At 44.1% G+C, this 14,315-nt stretch overlaps 1 pseudogene; it reads right to left on the bottom strand.

Annotated features, from left to right (window-relative positions):
- Nucleotides 1–11,949: 11,949 nt before the first annotated feature.
- LOC148149648 (uncharacterized) lies at nucleotides 11,950–13,746 on the bottom strand (annotated as a pseudogene).
- Nucleotides 13,747–14,315: the final 569 nt, after the last annotated feature.

The following is a 14,315-nucleotide window of genomic DNA, read 5'->3' as shown; positions in this document are numbered from 1 at the left end:
CTATAGCTACATCCTTCTTGAAAACACAATGTTCTGGCCTCAACCACTTACTGTGGGAGCAAATTGCACAGGCACATCACTCTTTGGTTGAAGGAATTTATTATTTGAACGGCTAAAATTGTGAGAGGAAAATGTTCAGCGAGACCTGGGTATTCTCATGCACCATTCTCTGAAAGTAAGTTTGCAAGTGCAACAGTAAAGAAGGCAACAGTATGTTGGCCTTCATAATGAGAAGATTTGAGTACAGGAGAAAGGGTGTCTTGCTACAATTGTACAGGGCACTGGTAAGGCCACAACTAAAATATTGTGTGCAGGTTTGGTCTCCTAATCTGAGGAAGGATAATCTTGCTATAGAGGCAGCACAGTGAAGGTTTACCAGACTAATTCCTGGGATGGTAGGACTGATGTATGATATGAGATTAAGTTGGTTAGGATTGTAATCACTGGAGTTCAGCAGAATGAGGGGGGGGGGATCTCATAGAAACCTATAAAATTCTAACAGAACTCGGCAGGATAGGTGCAGGAATAATGCTCCCTATGACAGGGGAGTTCAGAACCAGGGGATCACAGTCAAAAGATATGGAGTAAACCATTTAGGACTGAGATGAAGAGAAATTTTTTTATGCCTGTGAAATTCACTACCACAGAAAACAGTGGAGGCCAAAACATTGTATGATTTCAAGAAGGAGTTGAATATAGTACTTGGGGCTAAAGGGATCAAAGGAAAAGGGGGTAAAGCAGTAACAGGCTGAATTGGATGATCAACCGTGATCATAATGAATAATGGCGCAGGTTCAAAGGGCTGAATGTCATACTCCTGCCCTTATTTTCTCTGTTTCTATGTTTGCGGTTCGGTGTTAATGGGCTGAAGGGATGACAAAAAATAATTTGGAGGGAGCACAAAAATGTGGACTGAACGCTTAATTATACCTTTATTCTATGAATACTTACTGAGCAAGTATATAAGGATCTACCTTAACGACATCAGACTACATGAAATTGGAGCCTGAGTTTGTCAGATCCCAGAGGATGTCTTCGCTTTCTATCCTTGGTGCATGATTATTGTTAATAAAGTCTATTAGCATTCACATACAAAAGTGTACCAGCACATTCGACAGCTTAAGCCAGAAGACCTCAGATTGAGCTCGACTGATTTAGCAATACAGCTCTGCATTCTGTTTGGTTTGTTGAGTGCCACCTCACAATAGCAGAATATTGTCAACTGTGTTTAGTACTGTTGATACTCATGTCGACCTATCTCCTAGAAAGTTCAAACTCATTTACTTAGTACATGTAAACACAAAAGTTGCTTAATGAGAAAAGAGATTTTGATCACTTCTGCCTTCTGAGATGCAATAATGAAAGAATAGTAGGCTAATTATAGCAATGAATCCTTTCATTTAGTCAGCAACAGACCCAGACATGAATAACTTTATTCTTTCATGGGAGGTGATTATATCATCAGTAGTCAAGTTGTTGTCCTCATTGACACTGAGATGTGGTGAGCTGCCTTCTTGAACCATTTCAGTCCATAATATGACTGTGTAATGCTGTTAGGTATGCAATTAAAGGATTTTTGACCCAGCAATGGTGGAGACTAGGCAATGCAATTCCAGGTCAGGGTGCAGTATGATGTTGGGACAACATCTTACAAGTGGTTGTGTTTGCATACTTGTGTTGCCCAAGTCCTTCTTCGATGTGTCCTTCTATGGTGTAAGATACTTACCAATGGTGAAAAGCTTCGAAAACCATTACCCAACATCACATTTTTCTGTCAGGCATACTGCATTTATCACATCATGTCTCAAATTATGAATATACCATATTTTAAACTATTAATTTATGGAATAAGTCTACCTAATTTCAACTTAGTGTTTCAAATTTCTGCCTCCACTGTCCCAAGTCAGTCCATTTTATTGATTAATTACTAACTCACTGAAATAATATTTCCACAGATTAGACTTAGATTTAACTTCCTTCAGGTCCTGTCTTCTTGTTTTATTGTTCTTGAGAAAATGAAACAACTTCTCATTACCTCGACCTTTCAAAATCCAAAAAAAAGCAAGAAGATCACTTCTCAGCATTCTCTTCTCCAAAAAGAGCATTCCAATCTATGCTAGTACTTCTTTTCATCCAATCCCTGTATCCTTTCATTCATTCCAGCAACTCCTTTCTCTATCCTGTCAATCACTGCAATATAACCCTTATGTTGTTGCTGTTTACATTCCAGTTAAATCTCCCACAAGCCCTTCCAGAAACTGGTATGATATTTTTCCAGGATACAGTTAGTTACAGTATAGAGCAATCAAGGTTCCCTGCAAGAGCGCAAACTGTATGCACGTTTGCTCGCTGAGCTGAAAGATTCATTTTCAGACGTTTCATCACCATACTAGGTAACATCTTCAGTGAGCCTCCAAAGAAAGCACTGGTGGTGTCATCCATTTTCTATTTATATGTTTGAGTTTCCTTGGGTTGGTGATGTCATTTCCTGTGGTGACATCATTTCATATGGTGATGTCAGTTCCTGTTCTTTTTCTCAGGTGGTGGTAAATGGGATCCAAGTCAGTGTTTGTTGATAGAGTTCCAGTTGGAATGCCATGCTTCTAGGAATTCTCGAGCGTGTCTCCATTCCAAAAGAAGCAGTACCCAATGAACACAGTCCACTGATTTCTGAGCAACAAACCCAAACAAGCAGACAAAACACATTCAGAAATCCTAGCCACTCTCCCGGACATCAAAGGGGAAATGACCGCCAGAATACTCAGAGCCCTTGGCATCATGGTAGCCCACAAACCCACAGACACACTAAAACAGCAAATGAACTTGAACGACCCTTTACAGACAACAAATAAAATTAATGTAATTTACAAAATACCTTGCAAGAACTGTAACAAACACTACATTGAACAAACACGCATAAACCTAGCCATCAGGATACAAGAACATAAATTAGCCACGAACAACATGATCCACTCTCATTAGTATCTTTACATACAGATGAGGAAGGACACCACTTCAACTGGGACAACACATCCATCCTAAGACAAGCCAAACAGAGATATGCTCAAGAATTCCTAGAAGCATGGCATTCCAACTGGAACTCTATCAACAAACATGTTGACTTGGATCCTATTTATCACCGCCTGAGAAAAAGAATAGGAAATGATATCGCCATAGGAAGTGATGTCACCAAAGAAAATGACATCACCAACCCAAGGAAACTCAAAAATGTAAATAGAAAGTGGGCTACACCACTGGTGTTTCATTCAGAGTCTCGCTAAAGATGTTACCTAGTATGGTGAATGTCTGAAAACACACCTTCCAGCTCAGTGAGCAAACCTACACCAGAACCTCACTCTGAGCTACAAATCTTCTCAAAAGGTGCAAACTATCTTACAATTATCTGAAACTCAAAGGGGAGTACATCTGCTTGTGTGCCTGTAGTTCAAGCCCCAGCTCTGTGCTCGAATACAGTAATCAGGACTGCAGGACTACTGCACAGTCAGATGCATTGTCTTTTAGATGCGATAGTAAACCAATGCCCATTGGCTTGCTTAGATGGATGATATTGTTTCAGAAAAGTGCGAGAACATTAAACGAAATATTTTGGCCAATACCTATTCCCCAAGTAGCTTCACAAATACAGATTATCTGGCTATTAACATTGTTGTCTGTGAGATTTTGCTGTATGCATATTGGATGCTACACTTCCAAATTACAATATGAGCTTCACTTCAAACAAGTACTTCATTGGGTCTTTTGTTATTCACTCAGGGGACATGAATATGCTGAATCTGCATTTCTTTCCTGTCTTTAGTTGCCCTTGAGATCACAAGCCCGTAAGGTACAGGAGCAGAATTAGGCCATTCGGTTCATCATATCTGCTCCTGTACCTTACGGGTTTGTGATCTCAAGGGCAAATAAAGACAGGAAAGAGATATTTTTCTCAACCTCATTATCCTGCCTTCTCCTTTTAACCTTTGTTCCCCTTACTAATCAAGAACATTGCAATCACTGTCTTAGCGATGCTCAATGACTTGATTTCCATAGCCCTGTGTGGCAATGAGTACCACAGATTAATTACACTCGGCTGAACAAATTCCTCCTCATCTCACTTCTAAAGGGTTGTACTTTCACTCTGCAGCTGTGCCCTCAGGCTTCTCTCCTGCTCTCTCTCCTACTCATGGACACACTTTCTTTATGTCCACTCTATCCAGGCCCTTCAGTATTCTGTATGTTTCGGTAAGATTCCCTCTCATCCTTCTAAACCCCATCACGTCCAGACCCAGAGCCCTCAACTGCCCCTCATTCAATAAGCCCTTCATCCCTCACATCATTCTTGTAAATCTCTGGACCCCTACAAGGCCAGTACATCCTTCCTTAGATACAAACCCACAATTGCTCACAATATTCCAAACGTGATCTGACCAGAGCCTTATACGCTCAGCAGTATTATCCCCACCCATGTGTTCTAGCCCTGTTGAATTGAATGCTAACTGTTTGCCTTCCTAAATGCCAACTGAACCTGGATGTTATCTTTAAGAAAATCCTGAACTAAGAATCCCAAGTCCCTTATTGACAATGCCTTCAGTTCCTTTATAAAACCGAAAGAACTGTGGATGCTGTAAATCAGAAACAAAAACAGAAATTGATAGAAAAGTTCAGCAGGTCTGGCAGCACCAGTGGAGAGAAATCATAGAACATAGAACATAGAAGAATACAGCGCAGTACAGGCCCTTCGGCCCTCGATGTTGCACCGATCCAAGCCCACCTAACCTACACTAGCCCACTATCCTCCATATGCCTATCCAATGCCCGCTTAAATGCCCATAATGAGGGAGAGTCCACCACTGCTACTGGCAGGGCATTCCATGAACTCACGACTCGCTGAGTAAAGAACCTACCCCTAACATCTGTCCTATACCTACCCCCCCTTAATTTAAAGCTATGCCCCCTTGTAATAGCTGACTCCATACATGGAAAAAAATTCTCACTGTCGACCCTATCTAAACCCCTAATCATCTTATACACCTCTATCAAGTCACCCCTGAACCTTCTTTTCTCCAATTAAAACAACCCCAAGTGCCTCAGCCTTTCCTCATACGATCTTTCTACCATACCAGGCAACATCCTGGTAAACCTCCTCTGCACCCGTTCCAGTGCCTCCACATCCTTCCTATAGTATGGCGACCAAAACTGCACACAATACTCCAGATGTGGCCGCACCAGAGTCTTATACAACTGCAACATGACCTCAGTACTCCGGAACTCAATTCCTCTACCAATAAAAGCCAGTACGCCATATGCCTTCTTCACCGCACTATTTACCTGGGTGGCGACTTTCAAAGATTTGTGTACATGGACACCAAGATCCCTCTGCTCATCCACACTACCAAGTATCCGACCGTTAGCCCAGTACCCCATCTTTTTATTACTCTTACCAAAGTGAATCACCTCACACTTAGCTACATTGAACTCCATGATCAGAGTTAACGTTTTGGTTTGAGTGATCCTTCCTCGGAATCAAGGAAGGGTCATTCAACATGAAGTGTTACTTCTGGTTATTTTGTCCAGGTCATTAATATATAAGGTGAATAGGCATGGTCCCAAAGCTGACACAAGCAGAGTTCTGCTAGTAACTGGCTACCATCCTGAAAAAGACCCCTTTATCCCCATTCTCTGCCTCTACCAGTCAGCCAATCCTCTAACCTTGCCCCTAACACCACGGTGTCTTATTTTATTTAGCAGCCTCCTGTGCAGCACCTTGTTAAACACCTTCTGGAAATCAAAATAGATTACATCCACTGGCTCTCCTTTGTCTAACTTGCTCAATGTGGTGTTAACCTGCCTTCTTGAGGCGCTAAAGTCCGTGTGCTTTGGTAGACCCACAACACCACTAGGGAGGAACATCTGAGAATTTGACCCAATGATGGCGAAGGAATGGTGATATATTTCTAAGTCAGGATGGTTCTTGAATTGGAGGGAAACTTGCAGGTGGTGATGTTCACATGTATCTACTGTCCTTTCCTTCTAGATCAAAGTAGTCATGAGTTTGGAAGGTATTGTCTCAGAATCTTTGGTGAGTCATTGTATTGCATCTTATACATGATGCACACTATAGCCACTGACCGTAAGTGGTGGAGGGAGTGAATTCTGATGGATCTGGTGCCAGTCAAGCTGTCTGCTTTGTTCTGGATACTACCAAGCTTCTTGAGTACTGTTGGAGCAGTGTTGTCCAGACAAGTGGGAGTATTCCGTCACACTCCTGACTTATGTCTTGTAGATAATGGTCAAGCTCTGAGAGTCAGGAGGTGAGTCACACACTGCAATATTTCGAGCCTCAGATCTGGTCTTGTAGCCACTGTGTTAATATGACAATTCCAGTGGAGTTTCTGGTCAATGGTAACCCCAAGGATGTTGACCATGAGGAATTCAGCGATGCTAAGACCATTGAATGCCGGGCAAATGATCAGATTTTCTCTTACTGAAAATGGTCATTGCTTAGCATTTGTATGGCGTGAATATTACGCCACCTGTTAGGTCAAGCCTGGAAATTATCCAGGTCTTACTGGAGAAATTCAGCAGGTCTGGCAGCATCTGTGGAGAGTAATCAAAATCCACAGTTCTGAAGAAGGGTCACTGGACTCGAAATGTTAACTTTGCTATCTCTCCACACATGCTACCAAACCTGCTGAGTATCTCCCGAAATTTCAGTTTTTGTTTCAGATTTTCAGCATCTGCAGTTCTTTGTTATATTTTATTGTCCAGGTCCTTTTGCAGTTGAACATAGACTGCTTCAGTATTTGAGGAGTCACAAATGGCGCTGAACTCAGCAAATATCTCCACTTCGAACCTTATGACAGAGGGACAATCATTGATGAAACAGCTGAAGATGGTTGGGCCTAGGACACTACCTTGCGGAATTCCTGCAGAGATATTCTGGAGCTGAGATGACTGACCTCCAACAACCATGAGAAGATGCCAGGTATTACTCCAAACAACGAAGAGTTGCAAAGCACTCTGAGATGTTCAGTAACTGTGAAAAAGTATAGAGGAGGGAGTTAATGTCAATTGGGCTAAAATAAAAGTGAAAAATAGTCTTGAAATAAGTGTGATAGTTGTACTGAAGTTCTCCCCAGCATGATGGGACAATTGACCAGGGGTGCTTTGGGGAATGTTAATTCAGCATTGTAACAATAATACCCTGTGTTAACCAGAAGATAAAAGAAAGTGAAGAGAGAAAGAGAGTTAATGTTTTGAGTCTAATGGCTCTTAACTAGAACAAGCCCAAAGAGGAGCTATTGGACTCAACCATTAACTCTTTTCTTGTGTGTCACGAATTTGATTGAATCTTCTGAACAGGTGACCAAAACAAATAGCTGAAGGCAGTGTGGTAGATGTTATTTACATGGAGTTTAGCAAAGTGTTTGACAAGGGACTGCATTTTTAAAAATATTTATTCATTTGCCCTATGGAGCAAGTGAAATGAAGGATTACCAGAGTGATTCCTGGAATGGCAGAACTGATGTATGAAGAGAAATTTGATCAGTTAGAATTATATTCACTGGGTTTAGAGGGATATGGGCCAAATGCTGGCAAATGGGACTAGACCAGTTTAGGATATCTAATCGGTGTGTAGAAGGAAAGCGGATGCTTATGGATGTAGTGCCAATCAATGATAGGTTGTTGAGTAAGGTTAAATCTCATGGGATCCAGGAAGAGCTAGTCAATTGGATACAAAATTAGCTTGACAGTAGAAGACAGAAGATGGAGTAGAGCGTTACATTTTACACTGGATGTCTGTAACCAGCAGTGTGCCACAGGAATCGGTGCTGGGTCCACTGTTATTCATCATTTATGTGAATGAATAGAATGAGAAGTTAGGATGTATGGTTAGTGAATTGATGGATGACATCAAGATCAGTAGTAGAGTGATCAGTGAAGAATATTATCTGAGAATGCAACAAGATCTCGCTCAATTGGGCCAGTGTGCTGAGGAATGGCAGATGGAGTTTAATTTAGATAAATGCAAGGTGTTGCATTTTGGTAACCGTGATGTAGTTGCCTGATGAAGGACCAGTGCGCCAAAAGCTAGTACTTCCAAATAAGCCTGTTGGACTATAACCTGATGTTGCGTGAGTTTAGCATTTTGGTAAGGCAAATAATGGCAGGACTTACACAGTCAATGGTAGGGCCCTGGCGAGTGTTATAGAACAAAGGGATCTCGGGGTAGAGGTTCATAACTCCATGAAAGGGGAGTCAGAGAGAGACAGGATGGTGAAGAAGGTTTCCAGCATGCTTGTTTTCATCGGTCAGAACATTGAGTATAGGAGTTGCAGCTGTACAAGGCGTTGGAGAGGCCACGTTTGGAATACTGTGTGCAGTTCCGATCACCCTACTATAGAAAGGATATTATTAAACAAGAAAGAGTGCAGACAATATTTACTAAGATGCTATGTGGATTGGAAGATCGGAGTTACAAGGAAAGATTAAAGAGGCTGGGACATTTTTCTCTGGAGCATAGGGGACTGGGAGGTGACCTTATAAAGTGAAATCATGCATAGACATAGATAAGATAGATAGCTAACAGCTTTTCCCCATAGTACAGGAAGGCATAGGTTTAAGGTAAGAGGGGATACATACAGAAGGGTCCAGAGGGGCAAATCTTTCACACAGAAGGTGATGAGCATCTGGACCAGGTTGCCAGAGGTAATGGTGGAAGCAAGTACAATTTTATCATTAAAGAAGGTACATGAATGGAATTGGTATGGAGGGATATGGATCAAACACAGGCATATGGGTCTGATTTAATTGTGAAAACAGACTTGGAGTGGTAATTTTTCACCACAACAGTGACAAGCACTATTTAAATGTAAGTGCTTCTTCACTTACCTTTTTATAGCTTCAGGAAAACCTAAGATTCCATCTTTCTATCGCCACCAGCTACAATCATGCTCCAACCTCATTTGGCAAATTACCAAAGAACAGCATGAATAGTGCTGGCAGCCAATGTTATTAGTCATGGGAACCAATTTCTTAACTTCATAATATCCATATGCTGATTAGGAGACAGAATATGGACACAGATGAATTTCTCATAAACTTTTTGCTTTGTATTTCTGAACAGATCAGCTATAATTGAACAAATAGCCTTCTTTGTTAAGTTACCTTGTGTGATTTTTCAATATTGCATCACAGAATCAAAGAATGATTCCAGCAGATAAAGAGGCCATTCAGCAACTCATGTCTGTACCAGCTGTCACACCAGCAATCCACCTAGTGCCAGCCTCACATAGGCCACCCTGCACCTCCCAAAACCCTTTTCCCATATGTCCGTAAATGTTTCCATTTCAGGTAATGATTAATTTTCATTTGAAAACGGTGATTGAATCTGCTGCAATCACACTTTCTGGCAGTGCACCCAGATACCAACTTCTCACTACATCAAAAATGTTTTCCCTCAGTCACTCATTTCCAAAGAAAATATCACTGCAAATTAACGTCCTCTGGTTTTCAATCTTTCTATCAATGGTATCAGTTTCTCCCAATCTACTCTGACCAGACCCTCATGATTTTCAACTCCTCTATCAAATCTTCTCTGTATCTTCTCTTCTTCAAGGAGATCAGCTTCAGCCTCTCCAATCTATGTATTTGGAAATTCCTCAAATCTGAAACTATTCTTATGAACATTTCTACCACTACTTCCCATAACACCAATTCCTCCACAAAGTGCAGTATCTGGAACTGGATTCAATACTCAACCTGAAGCTGAACAAGTATTTCATACAGGTTTGTCATAACTTGGGAGCATGGTCTGCATGGACAAGTTGGACCGAAGGATCTATTTCCATGCTGTAGATGTCAAGCTCTATTTATTTCCAACCAGCTCTCTTTAAGAATGTGAAGCTGAGCCACCTTCAGTTGCCCCCAAAAAATTGTCATACCTTCCTTGCTTTTAAACTCAAAAGCCTGGGATCCTGTAATGCATTATTAAATGTTTTCTCAACCTGCACTGCCATCTTTAATTATCTGTGAATCTATTCCCTACCAATCCCACTACTCCCATATCCCCTTTGAAATTCTACACTTTATTTTGTATTCTCTCCCATTCTTTTTATCAAAGTGAATCACTTCACACTTCTCCACATTAAACTTCTTCTGCCACTTAGATGCCCATATCGTCCAATTTAACACCACCTTCCCCATGGTTCAAATTACATCCTAATTTTATGTTATTCAAAAATTTTAAAATTGTGCCCTGTACACGAAAATCTACATTATTAATATATGTGGAGAATGAGGGTCCTAGCACCAGCTCCTGGGGAGCTCTATGATAAAACATCTTCACATCTGAATTAATACCATTCATCATTGGTGTTTGCTGTGACTCAGCCAAATACCATATCCATGTTGCTGCTGTCCCTTTTATCTCATAAGTTCTAACTGCTCACAATATGCAATGTGAATGTACTTTTCCGACCTTTCCTGGACAGTGTTTCATTTGTGGTAGACATGGAAGTTCCGACTTTCCATGTTTCTGAGCCAACTTATGAATGAGGCAATGAAAAGCATTCATTCATGAAGATCACTCGGTTTATATCTCCAACTCAAGATCAGTGGCCCAAAGAATGGCCACTAATCCTGCCCTTCTTTGTTTTATTAATTTTGTCACTACCTTGGAGCAAATGATTTTTTTTAATATGTACACATTTATGTTTCGTCCTAAATATTCCAGTTAATATATTCCAGATGGTTTTATAAAGATTTCACATTCATACATGACTCCAGTGCCACTCAATATCCTTTCCCTTGTTCTGCTTTCCAGATACATCGTGATGTTTGAGTGATACCAAATTAATTTTGAATTTATCAGTTTATCATTTTAAGTCCAATTTAAAACATTTTTCTTGCACCCAGAGTTTCTCTTTTGTGGCAATGATATAATAAACTCCCAAAGCATCCAAGGACATAAAAGAGTAGACTGTCAGCCTCAGCAATTCCTTTCTCCTCTCTGCTGCATCACTGTTTCCAATTCAGGTATCATTTGTAGTTTTCTCCTGAAAATATTTTGCAATTAGATACTGTTAGCGCGGATGAAATGATATCAGTCCGAGCCCAGAGTGCGGTTCAACAATCGGTAACGTTTATTACTGCAGTAACGCCGGCGGAGGTCAACCGAGGTTCGAATCTCAGCTGCTCTGCTGTTCCCGCGCGCAGCTTCATATTATATACTTTTAGTTGTCAGGATGTGTGGGATTTGAGGATGAATGGGATGATAGTTCCCCAACATCACTGGAGTAGGTGCGAATAGGCTGTTTCCTGCCGTCCCAGGAGAGTTGCAGGGCACGCACAATAGGGTGCTAATTGGTTTATGTAAAACGTGTCCGGGTATTATCTGCTTGTCTCTCTCTGTGAGGGCAGGGGCTAGCACCCCCCTTTGTTCCCTTGGGGTGTTGGTGTGTATTGGTCTGTCCGTACCTGTCTGGTGGATGCCTGTCGTTTGTGTCAGAATGGCTCCGTATCGATGGGTATGTGTGTGTTTCAGTCAGTCTCTTGATGTGATTAGGAGATGGGTTTCCATATTTAATTAATTCCGGAGTTTTGGCCCATGAGTCATGGGTAATGTTGGTCTAGTGTGGATTCTATCTGTCCTCTGTCTCCTATCTCCCAGTCACGTGGGCAGACGGCAGCTACTGAGTTTTTGTGGGTTTAAAGCTGCGACTGCTGTTTAAAACACAAAAATGATTTCTTATCGTTTCCTGATGTAGGCATAGTCCCGTGGCAAATGCGGGGCGGCTCTGATGCCCGCTTGCAGTCCCCCCTTTCGGCAAGGGGTTGGACACGTCCACACCCCTGATGCCGATATTTTAAAAGTTGGCTCCTCGCCCGGTACATTCCGCCGGCCGTCATGCTGCAGTCATGGGGCCTTTGGATAGTCCCGGGAGAAGGTCACATTAACTCGAGCCCTGTGAGCTCACGGTACCTGATCGCCCGCCAGGAGTCGATGCCATGGAGCATGCTCTTCCTGGCCTTCCGTTTTTTGTGCTGGCGGCATGAATGACACGCCAGCAGGAGCCAGGCCAGAGCCAGCAGTAACTGTATGCCTACAATGGTGTGCGAGATGATTCGGATCCAGGGATGGATGTTCACATTCAGGCCCCAATCCCACACCCTCTGTGCCCACCCCTGGGACTGCAGAGCTGTGTCTGTGTCCTCCTCTAGGTCCTTTACATGCGACTGCAACTGGTGATACAATTTCACTGAGTGTCCTACCCGGGTCCTAAGCTCCCGTAAGACCTCAGCCAAATGTGGGATGGGGGCTTGTTCAGGCTCCTGATATTTCCTGAGGGTGTCCCTGAATTTATCAGTAATTTGTATGGACTCGGGGTTCCGTCGTCGGACCTCTGAGATGTGAGCTTGCCCAACCGTGACTGGGCGCCTGGGGGTGAAGCAGAACTCGTGCTGGGGAATCGGGCACTGCAATCCATTATACCAAAATGAGGTTTCAAGAGTGGAGACACAGTATCGTTCCCCCCCCACCATATCCCGCCCTAGTGAAGTGGGGACCCGTGGGTTCGATTTCAAGGGTGCAGCCCTGTGTCCGGTTGAACCCGCAGTCCGCTGTTTCACTCCTTCATAAGGGGTGAGGGCAGATGGTAATTGCCCCCTGCTGCTTGCAGCCTGTAAGCGGCACCCCGTACACAGCGCCGTTTCGAGATATGGCTGTGTCGTGAGCTAATCGATATTCGAGGGAAGCGTTTTCCCGTATGACTCCGATGTTCTCAATGTGAAACAGGGGAAACGGCCCCGACTCTGGGGTGACCACGGGGATCAGGAGGACAATCCCAACTCCTGTCGCCTCACTGACCTCACAGTCAGGAACCACTGGGTATACTCTGGTCATACCCTTCAGAGTCTGGCTGTCAAGCGGCCTGGAGCACCCCGCGAGTGAGGCCAGTTTGGCGCTGTCGATCCAGTCGGGCACCTCCCCCCTTTGGACCTGGTCAAGATTATGCCGGATCTGGGCTACCATCCACAGGCCATACGCATGGCCCGGTCTATAAGGCGGTTAATGGTGTGGGCGTGTGTCTCCAGGACTGCAATGCCGTCGAGCTGGGTGTACGCTCCCTCTTCCCCCAGGCGTGCCTGGTCTGCCTGATTTGTGAGAGACCTCTGTAGCAGGTCCCTCATTACCCCTTTTAGTTGCTCGACCTTTTCATTAAGGCCCTGGATGTCTAGGGAGTTTACTACGGATGTCCCCGTGTTGAGTCCTGTGAGAGCATCGTTGACTATGTCCCGTCTGTGTCGTTGTGTGTGCGTGTTATGTATGTCATTTCGGTAGTGGGTTGCCCCCATGGCGTCTATGGCCCTCTCTATAATCTCCTTCCCCATCATGGCGTATAGGATGCGTACCTGTGCTGTGCAATAGTCCGGTGCCCGGATGCCCAATATATTGGCCAGCACAGGCATGACCTCATGTCGGACGTTGCCATAAAGGGCCTCTCCCTCATCCCACAATACCAGTCCCCCCGCGGGCCCCGGTCCCAGAGAGGGGCATGGCAATATCTCGGGAGTCGTGGTCAGGGGCGGTGTGGTCGGGTAGGGTGGAAAGCACAAATACAAAGAGACTACCGCGGCATCAGTAGGCTCGTAATATCCGCAAACAGACAAATCCCATACAGTAAAGGCATCAAATGCCGGGGCAGAGGAGAGGTCCTCTGGCATGGCACACATTGTCCCGAACATGCAACCCCCCCAAGTCCATCGCCTCAGCACACCGGAGGCAGGTCGGTCGCGGGTCGCGCTCCGACGTGCAGAATAAACAGAGTGTCTGTACGCCTGGGACGACCTCCAGCCAGGCGTTGTAGAACGCGTCGATCACATCGGGTTTGTCCCTTGCAGGAATACAGATGGATTCGGACGCGTTGAAGGCAACACCGTGGCGGTAGAAGTTGTCATATATTTCGGGGAAGGAAGGCACCAGTCGTAGGGCGAAGAGGAGAGCAGGGAGGAGAGCGGTGCACCGGTGAAGCATGATCTGTGGGAAGAGAGGGAGAGAGGCACCCTTACCAAGGGTGTAGGGTTAGTGTGTGTAGGAGCAGGTCTCCCTGGAACCGGTCCACCCGTTGCACTGTAAGGAGAAAGAGTTAGAGTCAAGTCAAGGGGGAGTGTCTGTCCGGTCGGGGCTTAAGGGTAGGGTTTAAGCTGGGACCAGTGTTTCCACCTGCCCTTTCCCTTCATGTCAACACAGGCGCACGTGTCGCTGGTGAGGATGATTTCGTGCGGTCCCAGCCACCGGGGGGCGAAGCCGGGCC

This window comes from Chiloscyllium plagiosum, unplaced genomic scaffold (assembly GCF_037043375.1).
Source record: "Chiloscyllium plagiosum isolate Xiang-an unplaced genomic scaffold, Cpla_swu_hap1 HiC_scaffold_7, whole genome shotgun sequence".
Classification (NCBI taxonomy): domain Eukaryota; kingdom Metazoa; phylum Chordata; class Chondrichthyes; order Orectolobiformes; family Hemiscylliidae; genus Chiloscyllium; species Chiloscyllium plagiosum.
The sequence above is the reverse complement of the archived record's forward strand: the minus strand, read 5'-3'. Positions and strand labels throughout refer to the sequence as shown.